This window comes from Sapajus apella, unplaced genomic scaffold (genome assembly GCF_009761245.1).
Source record: "Sapajus apella isolate SASKATOON/1434 unplaced genomic scaffold, GSC_monkey_1.0 scaffold91, whole genome shotgun sequence".
NCBI lineage: Eukaryota > Metazoa > Chordata > Mammalia > Primates > Cebidae > Sapajus > Sapajus apella.
Genome location: NW_022437031.1, coordinates 353,294 through 363,713, shown reverse-complemented (window position 1 = coordinate 363,713; position 10,420 = coordinate 353,294). Strand labels below are relative to the sequence as shown.

The 10,420-nt window shown below is 38.9% G+C and overlaps 1 pseudogene; it reads right to left on the bottom strand.

Annotated features, from left to right (window-relative positions):
* Positions 1-595: 595 nt before the first annotated feature.
* Positions 596-10,420, bottom strand: part of LOC116534990 — an 89,953-nt pseudogene continuing 80,128 nt past the window's right edge.

Sequence of the window (10,420 nt, the reverse complement as noted above, 5' to 3'; positions counted from 1 at the left end):
GGCTTTATTTATGAGTTTCCGTTATGCTGCCACCTTCTTTTTTTTTTTTTTTTCCTTCAGACCTGCCCATCCCATCAAGGAGGCAGCCTAGTCACTGTCGGCCTATAGAGGCTTTGCTGAGCTGCTGTGGGCTCCACCCCGCTGCCGAGTGAACTTCCCTGCAGTCCTGTTTATATGGGTGTAGTTAGAACTGCTTTGGCGATGGTGGCCCGCCTCTGTTGAGGTGGAGTCTCTTTGCTGTGGTGGGTTGCCTTGGCAATGGCGGGCTGCCTCAGCAATGGCGGGTTGCCTTGGCAATGGCGGGCTGCCTCGGTAATGGCTGACGCCCCTCCCCCACAGAGCTGGACCATCCTGGGTTCAGCTGCGCTTGCTGTGAAACTCTCAATCCAGAGTTTCTGGTTGCTGTTCTTTTGTGGGGGTGGGGCTAGCCGAGTCTGATCGCCTGCCTGAGAGCCTTTTTTAAGTTGGTGTTCCAGTCGCCTGCTGAAGAGGTGCTGGGGTCTGTTTGTTTTCCCCTGCGGCCACTCACTGCACTGGCTTAAACAGCGGCACTGAGGTTTGTGGTGCTTTTTTTTTTTTTTTTTTGCCTTGGAATCTACTGTCGTGGTTCTCTGCTCAGTCCCCTTTTTGAACCGGCGAATGGGCGACTTCCCGTGGCTCCAATCGCCAGCCAAAAGGGCACCCGGACCGGTGTATTTTGTACAGAGAACCGTGGCTCCGGGGCGCCGATAATGCAGCCACGCGGGGCAAAGCAGTGGCGCCGGCCGGCACAGCCGCGCTGGCCGAAACAGCCACGCTGGCAACCGTGGAGCTCCTCCGCCCGGAAATTTCCTAGTCTGTGGGCAATATAAACGTGGCGTCCACTCACCCTCTGCGCTTTCACTGGGAGCTGCAATCCTGAGCTGTTCCTAAACGGCCATCTTGGATTGTCCCTCTCTTCTGTTTCTTAAAATGTTTAAAGCCTTTAATAGAATCTGACAGTTTAGGTTTGGATATAATGAAACATTAAGATCTATTTACATCAGAAGTGAATATTTAAAAGAATGGGCATATCTAATTTTATAAATTCTTAATTTTTAATTTATTAGTTGAAATGTTAAAATAAGTAGAGGAATGCTGACTGTTTAAAGAACATCAGGCTGGGCAAGGTGGCTCACGCCTGTAAGCCCAGCACCAGGGAAGCCAAAGTGGGTGGATCACGAGGACAGGAGTTCAAGACCAGCCTGGCCAATATGGTGAAATCCTGTCTCTACTAAAAATACAAAAATTAGGTGGGTGTGGTGGCACACACCTGTAATACCAGCTACTCAGGAGGCTGAGGCAGAAGAATCACCTGAACCAGGGAGGCAGTGGTTGCAGTCAGCTGAGATCACACCATTGCACTCTAGCCTGGGCAACAAGAAATAAAATTGTGTAATTTTTCAAGAAGTAAAAACCAATTAACATTTTAAGGTCACATTACACTTATAATCTTTAAAATATTGTTTTCAGAAAAAATACTTCTACTGAGTCAGCATGTGAAATAGGATTCAAATAGCTATATCCTTGATAGGTTTAAATGACTTTGACTAACAATCTCAATATTTCTTGCTTTATGGAAAAATTTTAGTTTCTCCAGGCTCACATGAGGATTGGACACGATGGTGTTGGAGGGCCTCTAATGATCCCCACCTTGGATATTTGTAGTCCTCTCCCACACTGCAGGATTGGTCTGTGAATATGGCAGAAATGATGGTATGACTTTTCCTAGGTTAGATCACAAAAGGCATTGTGGCTCTTCTCTCTCTCTTTCTTATACACACACACCATTCCATCCATTGGAAACCAGATGTTGTGTTGTGAGAACAGCCAGGCAGCCCCATGGAGAGGCCCATGTGGCAAGGCATTGAAGACTTCTGCCAATAGCTACATGGATGACCATCTTGGAAGTATATGCTCCAGCCCTGGATAAACCTTCACGTGACTGTTCATAGCTTGTCTGTAATCCCATCAGAGACCCTGAGCCTGAGACACTCAGCTAAGTCACTTCTAGATTCCTCACCTACAGAAACTGTGCAAAATAATAAATGTTTATTGTTTGAAGCTGCAAAAATTTCGAGTAATTTGTGATGCAGCAATAGATAACTAGTACAAAGCCCCTTTCAAAAGCAGGATTAATTGATTCTCTGATTCTCATACCACACTGGTATTAGCTGCCATGTGAAATATTCTTAATGGAAGCCTTGAGAAGTTTGAAATCTCCCTAGATTCTTGCACATTGCTTGCATTAATTAATACATATACCTGTGTCTAACTATATATATGAAGTTAATGCATTTTTTCTAAACATTTTTTGAAATTCAATTTCCATTTTAAAGACATAAGCTTATTAAAGAAAATGTGAGGGAGAAGTTAAAAAAATTTGCCCATAGTTCTAACACCCAAAGGCATCTATAGTTAGTGATATGTATATCTATATGTAGTAGTGATCATGTGCTGTATAACCATATTTTCACTAAGTCAAATCCATTTCCTTTAATAACAAAAATAAAAAATAACGTGCTTTGCTCATTGTTGTCATTCTCCCTGCTCCGAGTGACAGGTTCTCAGAGAAATCAGATGCAACTATGTCCTGAGCATGCAGAAGGCTTGTGAGAGTGTTGTGTGGTTGGAGCCAGGCCCTGCAGGGAGTGAACAGTGCCTGGGGGTGCCAGACACACAACAGACAGTTCCCTCTGTGCATATCCTTTTTATTTTCAGTACTAGCATGTGTGTGAAGGGCCAACTTCTGTTCCCTGTTAACTTATATCCAAAATTTCCTAAGGGAATCAACACTCCCTTTATTCTCTGCTTTTTGGATAGGGCTGCAATCATGGCAAAGTGGAGGCATCAGGACCCTCGCCAAGGCCCTGAGAAGGGTTCTACAAAATGTTCAGATGGTTATACATTTTTTCAAAATTTAATAAAATAAAAAATACTTGAACCACAATTGGTTAAGACTGCTACATCTTTCCACTCTGCCCCACCCTCCATCCCAACACACATATACTTTTCTTTATGCAGGGTGGTGGTTAGTGGTCATGTGAGGGCATTTTATTGTTATAATATCTTTTTTAACAGAGCCTGAAAAATTGTGTAAGATCTAGGATCTAAAAACCTCTTCATCTCTGAATTGCAAATACGTATGTAATATATTTTAAATATAAATATATATCTGTGTGTGTGTGTATATATATATATATATATATATACATATTTTATCAGCTTTTTCAATTGTTTTGTACTGTAAACATAATTTATTTATTATTGGCTAGCCTTATTTAAGTCAGAGGAAATTTCAGAGCCATGAGTGTTACAGAGAGGATTTCTGATGAGCTCCATGTGTCCTAAGTGGTTTATTTATTTATTTTTTACTGCATTTTAGGTTTTGGGGTACATGTGAAGAACATGCAAGATTGTTGCATAGGTACACACATGGCAGTGTGATTTGCTGCCTTCCTCCCCATCACCTATATCTGGCATTTCTCCCCATGCTATCTCTCCCCAACTAAGGACTTCATGACGAAAACGCCAAAAGCATTGGCAACAAAAGCCAAAATAGACAAACGGGACTTAATCAAACTCCACAGCTTCTGCATAGCAAAAGAAACAGTCATTAGAATGAATCAGCAACCAACAGAATGGGAAAAACATTTTTGCAATCTACCCATCTGACAAAGGGCTGATATCCAGAATCTACAAAGAACTAAAACAGATTTACAAGAAAAAAAACCGAACAAGCCCATTTAAAAGTGGGCAAAGGATATGAACAGACACTTTACAAAAGAAGACATACATGAGGTCCTAAGTGGTTTTATGTGATTCCCGGAGTTGTTTCATCAGAATCCATAGGTTCTCAAGAGGCCCTCCTCCCTGTGCTCACAGAATCCCACTTATTGACACTAAAGATAGTTTTTGCAGAAAATAACTGCCTCTTTGGTTGGCCACTGTGATCCTTAAACTAGGAAAGAACCAAATAGATTTAGCATACTCAACTTGACACCTTTGAAGAGAAAAGAATGCAGAATATATAGCACCAATGAGGTGAATGTTCAACTCTGTAAAAAACTGTGCTACACTCTGAATATTTATGCATTTTATATATTTTTTAAACAGAGTTTCACTCTTGTTGCCCTGGCTGGAGTCCAATGGCATGATCTTGGCCCACTGCAACCTCCATCTCCTGAGTTCAAGTGATTTGCCTGTCTCAGCTTTCCAAGTAGCTGAGATTACAGGTGTGTGCCACCACACCCAGTTGATTTTGTAATTTTTTAGTACAGCTGGGGTTTCACCATGTTGGTCCAGCTGGTCTGGAACTCCTGACCTCAAGTGATCCACCCACCTTGGCCTCCCAAAGTGCTGGGATTGCAGGTGTGAGCCACGCGAGACCTCATTGTATTTGTTGTTCAGATGAATTTATTCTTCTTTTAAAAAAACATTCGAAATTTTAAAATCAAATCAGTGCCTGCTGTAGCAGCCAGGAAGATATGCTCTTCAGACGGCCCTTTAAGAAGACCAGCTGTGGGCCGGTCTTGGTGGCTCATGCTTGTAATCCCAGCACTTTGGGAGGCTGAGGTGGGTGGATCACCAGGTCAAGAGATCGAGACCATCCTGGCCAACATTGTGAAACCCCGTCTCTACTAAAAAATACAAAAATTACCTGGGTGCGGTGATGCATGTCTGTAGTCCCAGCTACTCCAGAGTCTGAGGCAGGAGAATTGCTTGAACTCAGGAGGCGGAGGTTGCAGTGAGTGCCAAGATCATGCCACTGCACTGCAGCCTGGTGCTTGGCAACAGCAAGACTGTCTCAAAAAAAGAAGAAGAAAAGAAGAAGAAGGAAGAAAAAGAGAAGAAGAAGAAGAAGAGGAAGAGGAAGAAGAAGAAGAAGAAGAAAGAAGAAGAAGAAGAAGAAGAAGAAGGAGGAGGAGGAGGAGGAGAACGAGAAGAAGGAGGAGGAGGAGGAGGAGGAGGAGGAGGGGAAGAACAATTAAAGAAGAAGAAAATCTGCTGTGGGGCACACAGTAGAATGACAGCCTCAACTGTTACATCTTTGGATTTACTGTGACATTCATGCTGAGCCACAGCCCCCTGTTCCCAGCCAGTGATTGAACACTGCAGAGGTGCTAGGATGAGCGCTGGCCCATCCTGCCGGACACAGGACTCTGCTAATGGGCAACTTTTGCTTAGAGACTGTCTATCAGCCCGGCACATCTTTCTCAGAACTGCTCTGATTTCTGAGGCTCTTCCTATCCAGCCTTTCCTTGCACCCTCTCTTCACAGGTGGCTGACCTGATCTCAATCCCAGCTCTCTCCCTGTCTACTCCTGCTCCCTCCTCCCTTTATTCTTCACAGGCTAAGCATTAAACATCAAGTAAGTAAACATCAAGTCCCATCTAAACATCTCTTCTCTGAGCATCTGAACTGACATGCATACTCACTGGTAAAAATGAGCAAATCCAGAAGGGCTTCTATGAAGAAGCAACAGTTCCTCCTCTCATTCTCTCCTTCCGCCGCATTTCCTCACATGAGGAAACACTTTCAACAGTCCCCCTTATATCTCTTTGGCAGCTACTTTGATAATCCTAAAATAATAAGTTGATGCCATGTTTGTTATTTATTTGATTTATATTTTATATATAAATATATGTTATATATATATTAAATAATATGTTTATGCCGTTTATTTATTTGATATATATTTTATATATTTGTTTTATACATAAATATATGTAATATATATATTTAAATAATATGTTTATGCTATGTCTTTTCTTTTTTAACCATTGAAGTGTAATGGACACACAATAAGCTGCTTATATTTAATGTGTGCTATCTGATGAATTTTGACATTTATATATACCACAATCAAGCTTTTAAAAGGGGCAAGAGGAAACTTTCAGGGGTGAGCAAATCCATCACCTCTGAAAGTTTCCTCATGGTCCTTTTAATACCCCCTACCACCTTTCTCCACACTGTCTGATCCATTTTCTGTCACTTTAGCTTAGTTTTCATTTTTCTAGAATCTTAAATAAGTGAAACTTTATAGTATGCGCTATTTTTTTCTGGCTTCAAATTCATTCTTTTTTGTTACTAAGTAATACATCTCATTGTATAGATATAGCATGATTTATTTATTCATTCATCTTTTAGTGGATATTTGGGTGGTTTCCAGCATGGGGCTATCACAAATAAAGTTGCTATGCACATTTTTACATGAGTGTTTGTATAGATTTACATTTTTTTCTTTCCTTTCTCAGCAATCATTGTTCTTTATCATGAGGTGTCCAATGTCTTGAGTGCCATTGTTTTATATATTTTATCTGGTATTTTAGTTGTTTCAGGCATGACAGTAAATCTAACCCTTCTTACTCCATTCGACTGGAAGTGGAATTATCACATACCTATTTAGCTAATTGTAATCTCCCACTGAGTGATCTAATACCACTTCATGTGTAGTGTATGAACCCCCAATATACCTATTTTTTCCTCCCAGCCTTTGTGCTGTTTTGCATATATTTTGTTTTTACTTGTTATAAACTCTTCAATACATTATTATTACTTTCCTCTTTCTTTAGTCAACAAGTTTAGACATTATCTGCTGATTTCTATAATGGTAGCAGTGGATTTAACCCACTTATCTTTATCTTTCAAATCTGGCCTTTCTTTTCTCCACTTCCCATTATTAACAGTTACCTTTGTAATAACAAAAACTATACTCATATCCTTACTTCTAATTCCATCAACCATTTGACAGTACCTCTTAATTCTTTGCTTTGTGAGGTGAAAGAATGAAAGCCCCAACCCCTTTTTTTCATTTCTTGATTTCTACTGATCATAATCAAATGCTTAATTTTAGCTTGTGATGTCAAGAAAAAAGAAAACAAAAAACATGAACCTCATTCTGCAACTATGCCTTGGTCTTCCATTTCAGGCTGTCCCCGTGGGTTGAGTCTTAGTTGAAAATTGATCAGTAGTGATTATAACATTATGACTATGTAAAGATTGTTCACCACTTAGCTGCATATGATACTATGATTTTATATCCTTTTTTTACATAGTTTTGCAATTTGCTTGAATTTCTAATTATTTCTTCCTCTCCATCCCCATCTTTTGCATTATGTAATTATTTTACCACTTGATACTCTAGCTTGATCGCTTAAAGATAGCATCAAATCTGTGGATCACTTCAGTTCATATACATTTTTTTCCAGACACCTGCCTTTTAAAGCCCTTGTCCCACCAGCTCCAAACTGGACTTTTTTTCTCCAGATTTATGGAAAACTAAAATGGAAGAGACAAATAAGACATGTCTTCTTTCTATTTTTCTCTTGTTTGTTCTTCAACCCCATATTTTTCTCTTTTTTGATTTACTCTCTTGTTTTGTGGGAACATATCCATGAGTCACTTCTACAAGAAGATAAACTTACTGAGATAAACTTACTGAGTCCTTCCATGACTCAGAATAACTTTATTCTACTCTCCAATTATATGGATAATTTGATTGAATGTTGACTTTTTCATTTAAAATGATTTTTCCTCAGAACTTTAAAGGCAATATTTCATTGTCTTCTATCATCCAGTATTGCTGAGAAATTAGATGACAATCTGATTTTTTGGAATTAGAGGCAATTTTTTTTTTTGCTTCAAATATACTTTGGATTAAAAAATCTTTGATATTCTTAAATTTCACCATTCTGTGACTGAATATGGGTCATTTTTCATTCATTTTGTCTAGTATTCTACTATTTTTTTCTCCTCTCTTTCTTCAGTCTAGAGACTCTTGTCTTTCAGCTCTGATAAATTCTCTTTTAAAAATTTGTTTTTATTCTCATTCTGATTGTACTTTTTGGAGCTTCTATTCACTGAACATTAGCCTTCTGGATTTGGACATTACAATTTAGCCTTTCTTTCACATTTTTAATCTACCTGTATTTTCTACTTTCTTGGAGATTTCCTTGATTTTATCTTTCAATCCATTTGTTAAAACTTTGCTTAAATTACCATACTTTTAATTTCTAAAATGTCTTTCTTATTTTGGGTGATTCCTTTTTTATAGTATCCAATTCTTGAATTATAACCTTAATATTGTTAAATTCTGTCAGAGGAGAATTCTTATAGTTAAAATATCATTTTCCAGTAAGTATTTCTTTTTGTTGTTGTTGTTGTTGTTGGTTTTTTTTTGAGATAGAGTCTCACTTTGTTGCCTAGGTTGGAGTGCAGTGGCATGATCTCAGCTTACTGTAACCTTTGCCTCCTGGGTTCAAGCAATTCTCCTGCCTCAGCCTCCTGAGTATCTGGGATTACAGGTGCATGGCACCACACCTGGCTAATTTTTGTATTTTTAGTAAAGACAGCATTTTCCCATATACCAGGATGGTCTCCATCTCTTGACCTTGTGATCCACCCATCTCAGCCTCCTAAAGTGCTGGGATTGTAGGCTTGAGCCACCCCGCCTGTCCCACCTTTTCTCACTTTAACACTGAAAGAACAATAGCAGGAAATGGCATTATCAGAGCCCAGGGCCATTCAGTGCAGGCTAGAACCATAGTAGAGACTTCTCCGTTGGAGCTGAGACCACAGAGGCAACATTATTCGTGCTTGAAATGCCACAGGGAACACAGAAACATACCCTAGAGTCTTTCTTCCCTTTACCCCTCATTCTAGTGTTCATGACTTCCATTGGTTGTAGCTAGCTGGACCAGAGCTCTGAGCAGCCTGGGAAATGTAGTTTCTTTCAGCCAAAGCAGAGTACTAAATTCCTATGAGAACAAACTGCAGGTGGACTGCATAGTACAACAAGTTTAAGTTCTGTGTAATGAACAATGTTGCCAAACTGACTTGGAATTTTTAGATCCTTATGTGATCAACCATGTAATAATGTCATAAGGTGACTAGAAAATACTACTGTATTATTAGTGAAATCCTTGAATTTGACCTTCATTATTTTTTATATAAAAATTTTAGTGAATAGGTAATGAAGGCACATAAAACAAAATTCAAAATTATGAAAGTGTAATGCCCTCAGCTTTGCAGCTTTGTTCGTTCGTTGGCTTTTCTTGTGTTTTTTTTTGTTTGTTTGTTTTTGCTTAGGATTGGTTTGGCTATTTGGGCTCTTTTTCAGCTCTTTATGAATTTTAGAATACTTTTTTCTAATTCTATGAAGAATGGTATTAGTAGTTTGATAGGAATAGCATTAAATCTGTAAATTGTTTTGGACAGTATGGCCATTTTTACAATATTCATTCTTCTAATCCATTAGTATGGAATGTTTTCCATTTATTTGTGCCATCTCTGATTTCTTTCAGCAATGTGCTGTAGCTCTCCTTGTAGGAATCTTTCACTTCCTTGGTTAGCTGTATTCCTAGGTATTTTATTTTCTTTGTGGCTATTGTGAGTGGGATTGTGCTCCTGATTTCACTTTCAGCCTAGATATTGTTGATGTATACAAATTCCACTGATTTGTAGAACTACCTATCAGGTACTATGCTTACTACCAGGGTTTCAGAATTTGTACTCCAAACCTCAGTATTGATTTTGTATCCTGGAACTTTACTAAAATAATTCATCAATTCTACAAGCCTTTCATGGAGTCTTAGGATTTTCTAGGAATAGAATCCTATCGTCAGTGAAGAGAGGTAGTTTGACTTCTTCCTGTTCTATTTGGATGCCTTTTATTTCTCTCTCTTGCCTGACTTCTTTTTCTAAGAAATTCGGTACTTTGTTGAAAAGGATTGGTAAGAATGGGCATCCTTGTCTTGTTCTAGTTCTCAAAGGGGATGGTTCCAGCTTGTGCCCATTCAGCATAATGATGGCTGTGAGTTCTTCATAGATGGCTCTTATAAAGGCACAGTAACCAAACAGTTTAGTACTGGTACAAAAACTGACACATATACCAGTTGAACAGAATAGGAAACTCAGAAATAAAGCCACAAACCTACAACCATCTGATCTTCAACAAGGCCAACAAAGACAAACAACGGGGAAAGGACTCCCTTTTCAATAATTGGTGCTGGGATAACTGGCTAGCTATATGCAGAAAATTGGGGCTGGACCCCGAACTTTCACCATATCCAAAAATAACTCAAAATGAATTAAAGCTTTAAATGTAAGGCCTCAAACTATAAAAATCCTGGAAAAGGACCCAGGAAATTCCCTTCTCAATATCAGCCTTGGCAAGAAATTTTTGGATAAATTTCTAAAAGTAGTTTCAACAAAAACAGAAATAGAAAAGTCAGACTTAATCAAACCAAAGAGCTTCTGCTCAGCAAAAGAAACTATCAACAGAGCAAACAGACAACCTGTATAATGGGAAAAGACATTTGCAAAACATACATCTGAAAAAGACCTAATATCCAGAATCTATGAAGAATTTAAAACAACAGGCAATAAACAAATAACTTCA